We start from the raw sequence: 15,098 nt of genomic DNA on the forward strand, positions 1-15,098 counted from the left end.
CAGAGCTGAAACCTGTCGCTCGCCAGCTGGAATTGGAATTCCTTCTACAGCCGAGAATGTAGTATAAGTAGGTGAGCAGCTCTTCCTTGCTTTTGTACGTTTGGACGACCGAAGTATCTGAGTACAGGCTTGACCTCCTCAAGGACTGCGTCGTCGGTTGATGGAAGAATCTTCTTCAAACTGTTACCTGCAAAGAACAAGAGATGATTAAAGGAAGAAAGCCGAATAAAAGGCAGGCCAACAGACACAAAGCGTTATACGGCAACCTGGATCACCCTTCCATCTGGGAATAGGATCTAGGCGGTCTTCGCCTTCCCCGAACTCCCAATTACCTCAGACATTGACCATTACATCGTTAACTCTCTTACCAAAGCTGGCAAGCATGGTTATCAAGTGATGGTCAGTATCCTTGGCCCTGAGAAAGTATTGCCCCAACTGACCAGAAAATTTGGCCAAAGCGTAGCAGTGCCGAATCGCCGGAATGCCAAGGTTGATCCTAAGACGTCGGTTCAACTCTATCACCCCCATGATGATTCGAAAGAAATTTACGTTGGGTTGGGAAGGAATCAGACTCCAATAGTGAAGGACGGCCTAAGCAATGGGTGTAGGGGAAAGCGAACTCCGCCCTCCGCTATGGATAAGAGAGAGAAGACGATCGTATTTTGATCCTCCCTCTCCATATCAAGAGTACTGTCCGTCACAAGAGATAAATGGATATCATCGGGAATGGAAAAATGTCGCCGAAATCCGGAAATACGACCCTCAGAAAGGAGGTCTTTCAGGTGTTTAGCCATTTTTGCAGGGGTTCAAGGTTTCGCCGAAATCAAAATGACAAACAGAAAACAGGATTGTAAAGAAAGGATAAGAATACTTACGAAGATTAAACGGAGCAGAGATAGACGGAGAAGACTTGCGTAAAATGCGAAACAGAGAAGGGACACCCGCTGACGGTCCAAGAGTCTCGAATACTCAACGAGATGTGCATTCGAAAGGACTGAAATTTCAAATCGCATTAAATGCGAGACGCACGAATGAGGTGGGAAAGTGTAATGATGATCGAAAAGGTGTGCGTATTCTGACATTTGTGTTGGGATACGCGAAGCCGCCTGACCTATTTTAAACTTTTCCGTTTCAAGACCGAACACGCCGATCAACTGTCGCTAATGGGGAGTTCGGGGGGCAATTGTGGGAGCCGAATAATGGGCATAATCGGAAGGTGTCTTATAAGACTGATGTTAATCGGCCGTATCTTACGAGAAGTCAATATGATATACGCGCCGAATAGGTGTAGATCCTTAGAGCCGAATAATGGGCTTAATCGGAAGGTGTCTTATAAGACTGATGTTAATCGGCCATATCTTACGAGAAGTCAATATGATATACGCGCCGAATAGGTGTAGATCCTTAGAGCCAAATAAGAGAAAAGGCAATGATTGAAAAGTAGGCCCTGGTCCCGAGGATCAAGGGAGAACCAAGTATAAATACAAGAACCACGGATTTAGAAAGGTATGTAAGAATCACTTCACAAAACTTAGTAAACAAGCTATCTTGAGTGTCTGAACTGACTTGTCCATCGGAGTGCTAATTCCGGCACCCCCGACCGAAGTATCTATATCTTTTTAGGTGACTAGCTGAGGATCACTAGCGTCTCCCAGGATCAGAAGAGTATTTCCAAACCACTTCTCCATAGCTACGCAAGCAAGTGGTTTCAAATAAACCTACATTCGGGTGAGCAACCTGTCCTAGTTTGGAACAATCTCTATGGCTTCCGATATGCAACTGGGTCAATTGGTCAAAAAGGGTGCCTTATCAAGACCACCTAATATACCTCTCGCTCCTAACGCCGAGAAGTGAAAGTAGGATTAAACGGTACAGCGGTAGTCTAGATCCAAAGTTTGTGTTCCCATCGCGGCAGAGCCTACAACCGGTCAGCCTTATGGTACGCTTTTCCAAGCAAGCCTCCTGTAAACCACTCAGGAATAGCAGATGGCAAACACTGTGACTTAGGCGCACCAATGCAAATGCAAATCAAAGAAACACATAAGTGTAGATAAAACAACATATCATGAGTTCGAGTCAAGTTCTAAAAATCCCCAGCAGAGTCGCCAAAAACTGTAGCTCGACTTTCTTCGTGCCCCCTTTCGGAGAGCTCGAATTAGTCCTACAGTTCGGACTCCTGTCACGATTCTGAATATAATCTCACACAGTGCAATGTGAGACTGATAAACACCAAAGAGTCCAATCCGGCAAATCATTTTGGAAAAACATTTTTGAATCAAATAATGCCAAAACTGGACTACTTTGCCAGATTACAGAGTCACCACATAAATATTTTGTTTTTGGGAAATTTAGAAAACCCTGACTCGTGCCAAAGGCCACGTGTCCATCATCACCAAAGTTGCCTCGGCTCAGGAACTTGGGTACGAGTGGGGAAGGTCCTGAAATAAGCACCCCCGCTCGCCTGATCAAAAGATCGGCCTCTACTAATCATGATATGCTTTTTTATATACCTCGTGTGTTCTTGTTCTGACTGTTTAGCTAACTTTATTACGTGACGCACACAAGCAAGTATAGACCAAGTCGCAAGATTTGGAACAAATTCAACTTATGTTTGTTTTCAAAAATGGTTTCAATTTGCCACTTTCAAGTGGGCTAAAACACGGATTTGCCACCAAACATGATGGGCTTAAAACATGATTTGCCACTTCGCAAAGTGGGCTTAAAACATTCATTCGTTGAACTGTTTCAATTCAAGCAACAAAGCCTTCATCCACAGGCATTCATGCAGTTTATCATTTAAGCAAATAACCTCATGGCAAGCATGCGAAACATGGCAACACTCACACTCATGCAAGTATGCTAAAGCATAAAACTTACCGAGTACTCCAAGCCAAAACAAAAGCTAGTTAGAAACAATGCATGATCCTAACTATGTTAGATACCTAATGCAACACATGCAATAATGTAATTAATAGGCTCGGCTATTAATATGGCATATGATTCGATTTGATAACATGTGATAAACACGTATTCAAATAGGTATATTGAAATACAATACAGTTTGAATGATGCGCCAAGCCTCGGTGCATGCAAGACAAATGAATGATGCAAACATGCAAGCATAAGGTATGCTAATCGAAACATGATCCCTAATCTAACCATCGAAAGAGGATAAATAAAAGGAAGAAAGGCATGGGGTTGGAAGACATACACACACACGCACACTTATTATAACATTATGCCCTCATGAAGGAGGGTCCGAACGAATAAACTAAGCTACACTAAGCTAAGCTAGCTATTACAAAACAATACTAATTAACTACTCTAGTTAACTAATTATTACAACACAATTGAATAACTAGCTACGCTAAGCTAATTAAAATATTACAAAACGAATTGAATAATTAGCTACACTAACTAACTAGCAAAATGATTTAAACGGCTTCAAGGGACGAGGGATGCATGCATGCTCGTTTGCTTCACCCGAAAATGCCCTTGCCTTGCCATCGGATGCCTCTGTTTGCACTCTTGATCTCTAAAAACTATACCAACTTCCAGATTGCCTCTGCTCCAACACAGGAACACATTTGCACAAAAATTCATTAGTGGCCGGTCGGCCACAAAAAATGGCTGTCGGCCACCTTAATTGGCTAGTCGGCTAGTTTAAGTGGCCGGTGGCCACCCCCATTTCTGGACTTCTGCTTTTGCTGCAACAGAGAGCAACAGAGGCAAAGCAATGCATTTTCAAGAAATGTGTATACTGTTACCCTCCTTATCATCTTTCAAGCTCAAAAGAGTGTAGCTCTTGGCTCTCAAGCCATTAACCAAGCATTTTCATGCATGATGGCCAAAGAACCAAGCTTATACAAGCTCAATGAATGCACAAATAAGACTCGAAGGACCACAACCCTATCATGCATGATCAAGAGTGGCAGTGACCAAGAAAAATGACACGTTTCATCACTTTGAGTATGAAACATCCCACTTTTCTTGTGTTTGGATTAACGTCCGATCCAAACACATGCAATGCAACACAACGTCCTTAACTTGCTCAAGTTTTACTTGTCATGTTTTATTTACACATTTTACATTACCGATTAGTCCTTTAACCAATTAAGTCCAAAGTGAGAGTCCTCTAATTGGAAAGAGGGCTTAAGCCACAAGTACCTTGAGCATGAAAGAGGCCTCATGTTATTGGTTAGTATAAACCCTCAAGAGAGGATTAAAATCATTAGGCATGAGAGCCTCAATTCCACACTCAAGCCAAGAAGGGGCTCAAGGCCACTTTCAAAACAAAGAAAAAAGTGAAGAATAGAGGGAGGTTGCAGATATTTCTGTGTTGAAATGGCATGCAAAAAGACACTAAATCATGCAAGCAACACATGCAAGACATGCTTCAGAGCCTAAAGCATTAAGCTAGTAAAGATCACAACACCATAGGCATGCAATACAAAGCTCAACTGACCAAACCAGCTCTAGACAGAGTTAATATATGCCAAAACTGTGGCTAAAACATGCTGATATTAAGGCATGAAAGGCTAGAAAAACATGCTTAAATGTTAGCTTGCAAATAAGACTCAAGACACAACTCTCAAAAGCAATAAAGAGTGAAATAAATGAGCATGTAACAGAGCTATATACACTGAAATTACATGTTAAAGGACACTACAACATGCAATCATTCAAAGCAAAACATGTTTAAAGGCCTAAAATGCCAAGCTAGTGAAGCCATTTGCACTACAACTATACAAAACAAAGCCCACATGACCAAAGCAGCCCAAAATAGAGCTAAATCATGCCAAACCAGAGGCAAACACATGCTAAAAATAAGCTAAGTTAAGGCACAAAAACATGTCATCATGTGACGTTAACTAGGCATGGAAGTGAGACACAATGAAGGGAGGTTAACCCCTCCATTTTTGGACTTCAAAACATACTTTTTACCATTGAAATAACTCTGGATTTCATTGTTTAAAAGGGCCAAAAATTCTGATTTAAAGGTGGTAAGAAATGACACAAAAGGCTTCACAAGCCAAAGGGCAAAAAATGAGAGACAACTCCCTAACCCACTAAGACCTAAACTACCATTTTTAAACCTTAAAAATAGAGTTTTTTTATAGTTGAAAAACCAGGTCAAAACAGTGTAAAAAGATAGCCAAGCAATTGATTAAAATAAAGTCTACAAGGCAAGTCCTTTACCTCTTGAAGCACAGCACAAAATCAGTCACAATTCTGAACTTAAACCACCCTTAGGAGCTCAAACTAAGCCTCAAAGAACCTCAGCTCCAAGATAAAGATGTTTGGTTAAGGGTCTTAGTGCAAAAGTGTAGAGAATTCTAACTATCAAGCACAAAATAAGAAGAGAGAGAAAGAATTCTACGCTCAAAATTGTCTAACCTCTCAAAATGGGGGAGAAACCCCCCCTCCCTTATATAGAAAATCAATCCAAAGGCTTGTATTCATCCCTCCATACGCGTGTATGGAGATGTCATTCAGTGAACAACAGCTGGCACAGCTGGCTAAGAAAATATCTGAAAAAGAAGTGACCGGCCACCTCACCTAGCCAACCGACCACTTCAAGTGGTCAACAAAGAGGAAAAGTGGCCGACAAGGCCCCTCCCCCTTCTAGGCAAAAGGCACCAAGGTTTGGCCCAAAAACAAGAACAAAAGAAAAAGGGTTTAGAGGCTCAAAGACAAGGCGTTCCGCTAAGAACTTCGGGCTCTCAAAACAAGCACAAACAAGCACAATCATCGAGTGCACAAACGATGACGTCTAAGTCTTGAGGTTGGTCAAAAATGGGTTGTCTACACATCTGCTCTTCGAATCCCTACCACTGGTATTGGGGCAGGGACTTTCTGTAATGGCCAAGTTAATTGATTCTTTACCTTTCTCTAGTACTCCTAATAATGAATTAGACTTAACTGGCTTGTGCTGTGTATAATCCTTTTACTTTCATTTGTACTTATAATTTGCTATTTGAACTTGTAATTTATTTTTCAAGTGCTAAAATGGGCATTTTAATGATATCATGTGTTCATATATTGAGTTTACTTATATAATAAACTTTGAATTTGCTCTCTCTCTCTCTCTCTCTCTATATATATATATATATACTAAAAATAATCTTCTATGACATATAAAATTATGTCATGAAAAGTGTAATAATTTATGACATGCAAGAAAATGTTGTAAAAGATTATATATGGCATACAAAGTATGTCATAAATATAATAAAAATGACCTTCTACGACATACAAAATTATGTCGCGAAAAGTGATAATTTATGACATGCAAGAAAATGTCATAAAATATTTTATATGGCATACAAAGTATGCCATAAATATATTAAAAATAACCTTCTATGGCATGCAAAATTATGCCATGGAAAGTATGATAATTTATGGCATGACAAAAATGTCGGAAAAAATTGTATACGACATACAAAGTATGTCATTAATGTTTAATTTATTACTTTTTACAACTTTACCTGCATGCCATAATTGATGCTCAACTTTCCACGGCATGTCATATAACGGCATTTGTGTGCATGCCGTGAAAGAGATTTTACGGTATGCATTGCAAGCTATAAAAATTTAATTTTGTTGTAGTGTATACAAAAGGATATTGGAATCTTAACTGAGACAATTGACTACTCTTTGCTTCTTTGGGGGGCCAATTCCTAATAGCACCCAAGTTTAAGTGTCACATGTAATAGAACTATAAACAAAATTTCACTACAACAAAATTAACTATTTACAGCTTCAACTTTACTACACACATTAAATGCATGTCGTAATTACTAGATTCTACGACATTTTATTTTTACAAGCCATTAATCGTTTTTCAATAACAACATACATACTATGTAAGTTGTTAATTTATATATTTATGGCATATAAAAGTATGCCATAAAAAATGTATATTTTCACGACTTAAAAAATATGTCGTAAAATATTTGTACCTAAAACGACATACATTTTATGCTGTAAAATATTATAACTTTACACGGCATGCATTAACAGGTTATGAAAACTTCTGCACACACACCAAAAAAAAAAAAAATCATTAAAAAATTTTTTTGGCATGCAAAAGCATGCCGTAAAAATACATATTTTCACGCCATACAAAAATATGTCGTAAAATATTTGCACTTAAGACGACATATAATTCATGTTGTAAAATATTATGGCCTTGTTCGGTTTGGCTTTGGGAGATAAGTTTTCAAAAAATATTTTGGGAAGAGAGTTTAGAAATTTTTATAGTTTGTTTGGTTGTATATTTTGAAAATAGTTTGGAGTTTGGGAGTTTTGGATAATTTGATATTTTGTTGTAATTGAGTAGATGTATGTGAGAGAAAAAGTGATTGATTGATGTGTAGGAGAGACAAAGTGATTTTGAAAATTTTTTGAGAAAAATTACAAACCAAACAAAATTTTTAAAAATTTTCTCTAAATTCTTTTTCCCAAAGCCAAACCAAACAAGGCCTATAACTTTACACGGCATGTATTAGCATGTCGTGAAAACTTTATCAAAGAAAATTTCAATCCAATTTTTATTTTTTATTTTTAAAAAAAGGTAACAATTTCCAATCAAGCTTCTCACTTTAAATTTTCCTAATTGAGGACAACGTAAAAAATAATTTATACATTATTTTATAATTTAGTGTCTCTTTTAAGGGATAATTGCACCCAGTGCAATTTTGGGGAAAAAAATTACATATTCATAAAAAAGTTTATAATTTTAATGATTAATATTTATATGGCTTCTCACTAATTTGTAATTATTTTTTTTTTAAAATTACCTTGGTTTGATATTTTCTCTTCTTTTAATAATTTATTTATTTTTTACTTTTTAAATGTGCCCAAAATAAATACAACTAAAAAGTAAAATATTTGTAAAAAAAATATAATATATATAAAATGTATTAAGTTTTATATTTTTTTGAATTGAGTGATTTTTTAAAAAAATTAAAAAATATTTTTCATTTAAATATATGTAAATTATTTGAATTTAAAAGTAAAAAAATTATTTAAAATATTTAAAAACTTACAATATCTATAAAAAAAAAAAAAAAAAAAAAAAAAAAAAAACTCAAAAACATTATTTTAGCCCCGTTCACTACTCTCCCACACTCCTCTCATTCTATCTGTACATAATTTTGCCCCAAGCCCTCTCTCTCTCTCTCTCTCTCTCTCTCTCTCTGTGTGTGTGTGTGCGTGCGAGCTCTCTTCGAGCATTGCCTTGATCGATCGTGCGACTTCGCATGGCCTCACAATGTATGTCATTCACTTTCTCTTCCAATCGATCAATTTTTCTCCGTCTCTCAATCATTTTTTCCCAAAAGCTTCGAATTCATCATTTTATTTAAAGTTAGGGTTTGGTGAGAGCCATGGAAATGTAGACTACAAAGCCAAATGCATTCTTAATCAATTGATCTCAAACCCTAACTGATCTCTACACACTCCTCTATATCGAATGATTCAGTGAGTTTGAAACTCGTCATACTTCGTATTTTCTCTTGTGTGTGTTTATTGGATCAATTGAAGTTTGTATTGATAATTCAGTTTTTTCGGAGGTCTGGCAGATCAATAGGCAAGTTGATTTCAACGCTTCAGGTGGAGCTAGCTGCTACTCGAAGTTCTTAAGAGATAAGCATATCTGATGAGTTCACTCACATCTTTGAATTGACTCATGAGGGCTTGCCTAGGAAGAAGGCTTTCATAGTTATTGGAATTAATACTGCTTTTAGTAGTAGGAAGAGGCGTGATTCGGTTAGACAAACTTGGATGCCTCAAGGTGATAATTTGATATTGTCTTTGTGTGTATGTCCTACTATATCTTAATTTCATGGCTTTCCCTGACTAGCTTTTTGGGTTTGATTAGGAAAGAGACTTCTTCAATTGGAACAAGAGAAAGGAATTATCATCCGGTTCATGATCGGCCATAAGTAAATCTCTTGTCTGCATTTTCTCACAAGTTGGTTAGTTTAGTATTATTTGAAAACAATAGGAATTCTTCAGGCAATATGATCTCATTATTAATTTTTTGAAGTTGGATCCATTGCTTTTCCTTGATATGGATTTGTCAAAAGTCAGCTCATGTTTGTGTAACAATAGACATTGTTAAGCAAATAATTGTATCATTATCACATGAATTGCCTTTAAAAATTAAAATAGAATATCCAGGAAGTTTTGAGATGTTCACTTGTTATGAGAATGAACAAGTTTTAAATTATTCTTTGCTTACTGTATTTCCATTCCATTGGTGGTCAGCAACCATAGTCATAGCACAAGCACAAATAATCTTTACCACTCACTTTCACATTATGTTTTGGCTAGTGAAAAATATGAGTATGCTGCAGGGTAATTTACTTTTACGTTCTGTGATGTTCTTTGATGAGACTAGAAAAAGACAAACTAAATTACCATGAAGATGTTTGTTGGTATATCTAAGAACTGCAGAACTATTTGACCAATAAATCAATTGGTCAGGTGAACCAAGGGGTGGTCTGGGATGATTTAACTAAGTACGCTTTTTGACTTTTTATGAAATATGGGTTAGATATGGGTTGAGTTTGAAGTGATGTGACTTAAATAAGATGATGTGACTTAAATATAATAGTGACTTTTTGGCTTTTTGACTTTTTTAGGTTATAACAAACAAGGCATAAATCTTAATTGATCTGCATTCCACGTTGGTGTTGGTGGACAAGTACAAGAAGCACTCTCCTGTGGACTTTGATGTCAAATTTATGTGAAACAGCACAAGGAAGGAAACTTTGCTCGCTGCTCCATATGATTGAAATCATGGTTAGTTTGAATAAGGTGAACTTGTAGTTCTAGGATTTAAGAACGTTAGGGAAAGTTTGGATGTTTTTGCAGACAGAAACGAGTTGGAATTAACTTGATTTTATAAGCTGTAGAAACTTAAAAATGTAATAAAATTTATAGGCAGCAATTATTTTGTCGTATATAGAAGCTGTAAATTATAGTCCATGAAAATTAATTAAAACATACTTGACCAAACAAGGTTCCAAGGGTTGCTTCGTTTAAAATTCTAAAGTTGTCTCCTCTCTTCTGATTGTGTTCCGCATCTGTTTCTTAACTAGTATGTAGATGTTGTAAATTATTGTCTTGGGAGTCTTAGCATAATCATGTGTAAGAAGACAGTAGTTGAAAAGGATTTTCTCAAGGGTATGAGGTGGACAGTTAAAGTTTGATTTTGCACCTTAAGGGAGGATATTTCCCAGGATTTCAGGTAGATAGTTAAAGTTTGATTTTCACCTTAAGAGCTTTAGTAATGATAAAAGCCGCAAATTTAAAGAGAATTTATACTTACCAAAAAACAAGAAAATCTATGTTGAATAGTGACAGAATGACCTAAATGCCATAGAGAAAATGTTGGAAAGCCAAGAAACATTGGTGTTAGACGAGATATAATGAAATGAGTTGTAGCCAAAAGAGAATAAAAAATGGAAAAGAGTGAAAGGGATTTATGAGGATACTTGATTGAATGAGAATAAAAAAAATTGGAAAGACTAGAATCAACATGGGTACTTCTATAAAAAAAATATTGCAGTAGCTTAATGGGTGATAGATTGACTGAAAAAATTCATGCATGATCATGCCCCATAGAAACTTTGATTATTGAACATAATTTATGATGTGACTTTTTGAGTAACTGCTACGAGGAAAGGACACAATTGGGACCAATATATTCTTTTTAGACAATGAAAGCTTCAATGTGTGAATAATAGACTACTATTGTCTTACTACCATGCTTTAAATAATGTTATTAGATCTTTTATAGAGTCGTTATTAGTTCTAAAATATTTTAGTTGGTTAAAAAATTTTAATTTCCAAATTTTGAAGTCATTGTTTTCTGTAGAATTTGAAGAATGTAGCATCCTATGGATTTGCAAATAATCTTCAGTTTTCAGTAGAGAGTTGAGTTATGAGGATTTGAGGTTGTGGTTGTATGAATTTCCCTAAACCTTGTGATGAAGGTGAGACACTTCTTCCCCCCTTCTTCTCGTCCTCTATCTGAATTACCCCAAGTACTATTTGTAGGTTATTGTTCATAATGCCCTAAAATTGCACATTTTAGCCCCAAAAGCCTACCAAACTAAGTTTAAATTAACCTTAGCCCTTTCTGCTATGTATTGGTTTTCAATCTAACCATTAATACCCAAAAATTATTTGTTTTCTTGATTTCAAATAGTCTAATTCATTTGAGAAATAGAGGTCTTTTTAATTTGGGGTTTAGAAAAAGCAGGTCCTAACTCAAACCAACGCAAATCCATTTGAATAGGATAATATTACTAAATGGAAGATACATACCTTTTGCTCTTGGTACAATCTATTTGCATCATATAGGGCACCTGTGTGTATAATTGAGAATTATGATGAATGCCAATTGTTTTGATTGGTGCAGTGCAACATCTAACAGCATACTAGATCGAGCTATTGATTCAGAAGATTCTCAACATAAGGACTTCCTCAGACTGGTAAGGATGCACAGAGCTCGTATGTACAAAAAATATTGTGGACAATCCACAATTTTTTTTCTCAATCTTAGTGCTCATAAGTCATGTTGTCTTGTAGGAACATGTTGAAGGGTATCATGAATTGTCTGCAAAAACCAAAATTTTCTTCTCCACTGCTTTTGCAAAATGGGATGATGAATTCTATGTCAAAGTGGATGATGATTTCCATGTCAATTTGGGTATACACTGTCTCTTTTCATTTTCTTTTATTGTTATATTCTTTCTTCCTTTTTTTCCAATTTTGGGAATTTTGTATTTGCCGAGTGATGCAGAGTGCATAAAACTATTATAACCCTACCACTATTATATATTTTCCAAAAAAATTCATAAGTTTGCAAGCTTTGAAGAAGAGATTTCCTCTTAAGATGGATTTATTTTTCTGCAGGTTTTTGAGTTTGCCCTGGCTTTGCAGGAAGCTGGGTGCTTTTCTGTTGTTGTGAAATGTGTACTTGCAGCTGTTGCTGTTACTGCAACATTTGCTCTTCAAATCCTTACGATTGGTATTGAGGTAGGGCCTTTCTGTATTGGCTAAGTTAATTGATTCTTTAGCTCTCTCTACTGCTCCTAATAATGAATTAGACTTGACTGGCTTGTGTTGTATATGATCTTTTTGCTTTCATTTGTACATATAATTTGTTATCTAATCTTGTAATTTTCTTTTCAAGTACTAAAGTGGGCATTTTAGTGATATCATGTGTTCATATATTGAGTTTACTCATGTAATGAACTTTGAATTTGCTTTTCTTCTCTCTCTCTCTCTCTCTCTCTCTCTCTCTCTATATATATATATATATCTTAAAAATAACCTTCTACGGCATACAAAATTATGTTGTAAAAAGTGTAATAATTTATGACATGTAAGAAAATACTGTAAAAGATTATATACGGCATACAAACTATGTCAGAAATATACTAAAAATAATCTTTTACGGCATACAAAATTATATCGTAAAAAGTGTAACGATTTATGACATGTAAGAAAATGTCGAAAAAGATTATATACAGTATACATAGTATGCCATAAATATATTAAAAATAACCTTCAACGGCATGCAAAATTACGCCATGAAAAGTATGATGATTTATGGCATGACAAAAATGTCGTAAAAAATATATACGACATAGAAAGTATGTCATTAATATTTAATTTATTACTTTTTACAACTTTACCTACATGCCATAAATGACGCTCAACTTTCCACGGCATGTCATATAATAGCATTTGTGTGCATGCTGTGAAAGAGTTTTTACGGCATGCATTGCAAGCTGTAAAAATTCAATTTTGTTGTAGTGTGTATTTGTTTTTGTACAAGCCAAGGGCTTTAGCTGTATTAGGCTTAAGTCCACTTTTGTTGTAACCAAGCTCTGTCTTGGAAAATTGTAAGCTTTTAGGGCATTTATTATCCGTTTTGTTTTCGTATCTTATCTCTTGCTGTGACATATGCTATAAATTCAAGGATAGGCTTATGAGTGTATATCTGCATATGTCACTCCTTTGTAAACTCAATTGGAATCAATGAAAGATAATTACTCATATCAGTGTAGTTAGATAATATATATATATAATGGTTGATCTATTGCCTAATATTTCGGGGCATTACAAAAAATAATAACAATTAAATAAAACAGTTGTGCTTTAAAGTTGTTGTGCTTCTCATGAGATTGATACTGGTCAATTTTGATGGTTTAAATTATTTATATTATTAAAAAAAACCCCTTATTATGTATGGAATCTGAAAAAATTAATAAAAACAATTTATATAAAAAATTAATAAAATATTTTTATATAAAATAATATAAATAATTAGATTTTTTGTATGTAAATGATGAAAACATAAAAATATTGAAATTTACAATTTAAGTTTCACAGTTTTTTTCCAATTGATGTGATTTATGTATCAATTTTTTATTAGTCACAATTTCAATTCTGTAACTTTCAACCCCCTTTACTAAAGTCGTAAATTTGGGCGAATTCAACCAATCAGCTCGAGTCAAGCATGGAATTTTTTAAGATTGGGCTACATAATTTTTAATTCGATGAAAACTTATGTAAAATTTAAAAAAATTAAATAAATTTAAGTGGACTTGGACAGAGGTACCAAATAACCTAAGCAATCGAAACAAAATTGTATATATAAATATATAAAATTATTTGCTAATTTATTTTTTTAATGATAAAAAGGATTATTTAAAAATTTAATATTAATAAACAAAAGTAAAAGCAATATGCTTAAGTTTTTTCAATAGAATTTTTTTATTATGTTTAAAAAATACACCTTTATAAAGGAACCATCAAATAAGTTGATATTAAAAAAATTAAATTTTATTATGGCATAAAATAATTTGAATATGTTTTTTCAGAAATTATTTTTAATTTAAAGATTACAATAAAATAATTAAATATTATAAAATTAAATTGCTTACAAAATAAAAGTATCTAGATAAAAAAAATATATAAAATATAAAATAAAAAATAAGAAGAAAATTTAGAATGATATTTTCATTTGATCTGAAAATAATTTTAGATGACCAATAATTATCACTTATAACCCTCATTTTTTTAATAAAAAAAAATATTTCATGAACCATCACTTTTAATCGAAAAATAATATTTATTTCTATTTGTTTTAGAAAAAGTCACCTTTTAACAATTTAAGCCAAATTTTTTTCATTTTTTACTTTGGCTTGTTTAATTGACAATTAAGATTAAAAAAATTAATAGAATCCATCATGTTTCGCAAGTGTCACAAAAGTCCAGATGAATAATAAGAAAAATATTTTTGACTCACAAAAAACACCAGCTGAGAGGGTAATTTATAAGTAAATTGGGCCGAGCTGAGTAATGGGCCGTTCTATGGGCCGCAGTAGAAAAGGGCTTGGCAAGTGGACTGTAGTATTAGCGCGGTCCAAGTGGAATGACAATTACCACGGTCGGAGTGGAGTTAGCTCGGTCATAGTGTTTGGAGCCAAGGTATGATGGCTTCACACGGTGGACCTCGCTCTGGTTAAGCGCGGTCGTAGCAGGCCGTAGATTAGCCCAGTTTCAACAGGCAACCGAGGTACAACTGAATGAGAGCCGAGCTAGCTTTGCGTTATACTTTGGAGCACCAAGCTTGGTTAGCTCGGTCTTAAGTTAACAGCCCGGTTAGAGTATGCCTAACCAGGATACAGGCACTGAAGGGAAGATCTGAGCTAGGTTAGCTCGGTCGTACTGCCGTCCAACTGGGGTAAAACCATCTCACTTGGTTTAAGTAGTGAGGGGGGTGTTGAAGGATAAATATTATCTTTTTGGAGTATGATTCCTAGGAGGACTATGCATGGAGGAATAAGAGTCCTACTAGGATTATGCCACACGAAACCTATAAAAGCTCACGACATCACCTATGGAGAGGTAACACAGCTTTGATTTTCGAATACACAGAGCTTTTGTCTATTTGTCTATTTTGCTGACTTAGGCATCGGAGAGGTATCCGGCACACACCCGCCGGCTAGCTCACGTTTGTGTTTTCAGGGAGTAAAACGACGACGTACAGAGGAGTGCAGACTTGATCA

The 15,098-nt window shown here is 35.0% G+C and overlaps 1 pseudogene; it reads left to right on the forward strand.

Annotated features, from left to right (window-relative positions):
• The first annotated feature begins 710 nt into the window (after window positions 1-710).
• Window positions 711-12,078, forward strand: LOC145818517 (beta-1,3-galactosyltransferase 7-like; annotated as a pseudogene).
• The last annotated feature ends 3,020 nt before the right edge of the window (window positions 12,079-15,098 follow it).

This window comes from Camellia sinensis, chromosome 2, assembly GCF_055761805.1.
Source record: "Camellia sinensis isolate YWXY chromosome 2, ASM5576180v1, whole genome shotgun sequence".
NCBI classification, from domain to species: domain Eukaryota; kingdom Viridiplantae; phylum Streptophyta; class Magnoliopsida; order Ericales; family Theaceae; genus Camellia; species Camellia sinensis.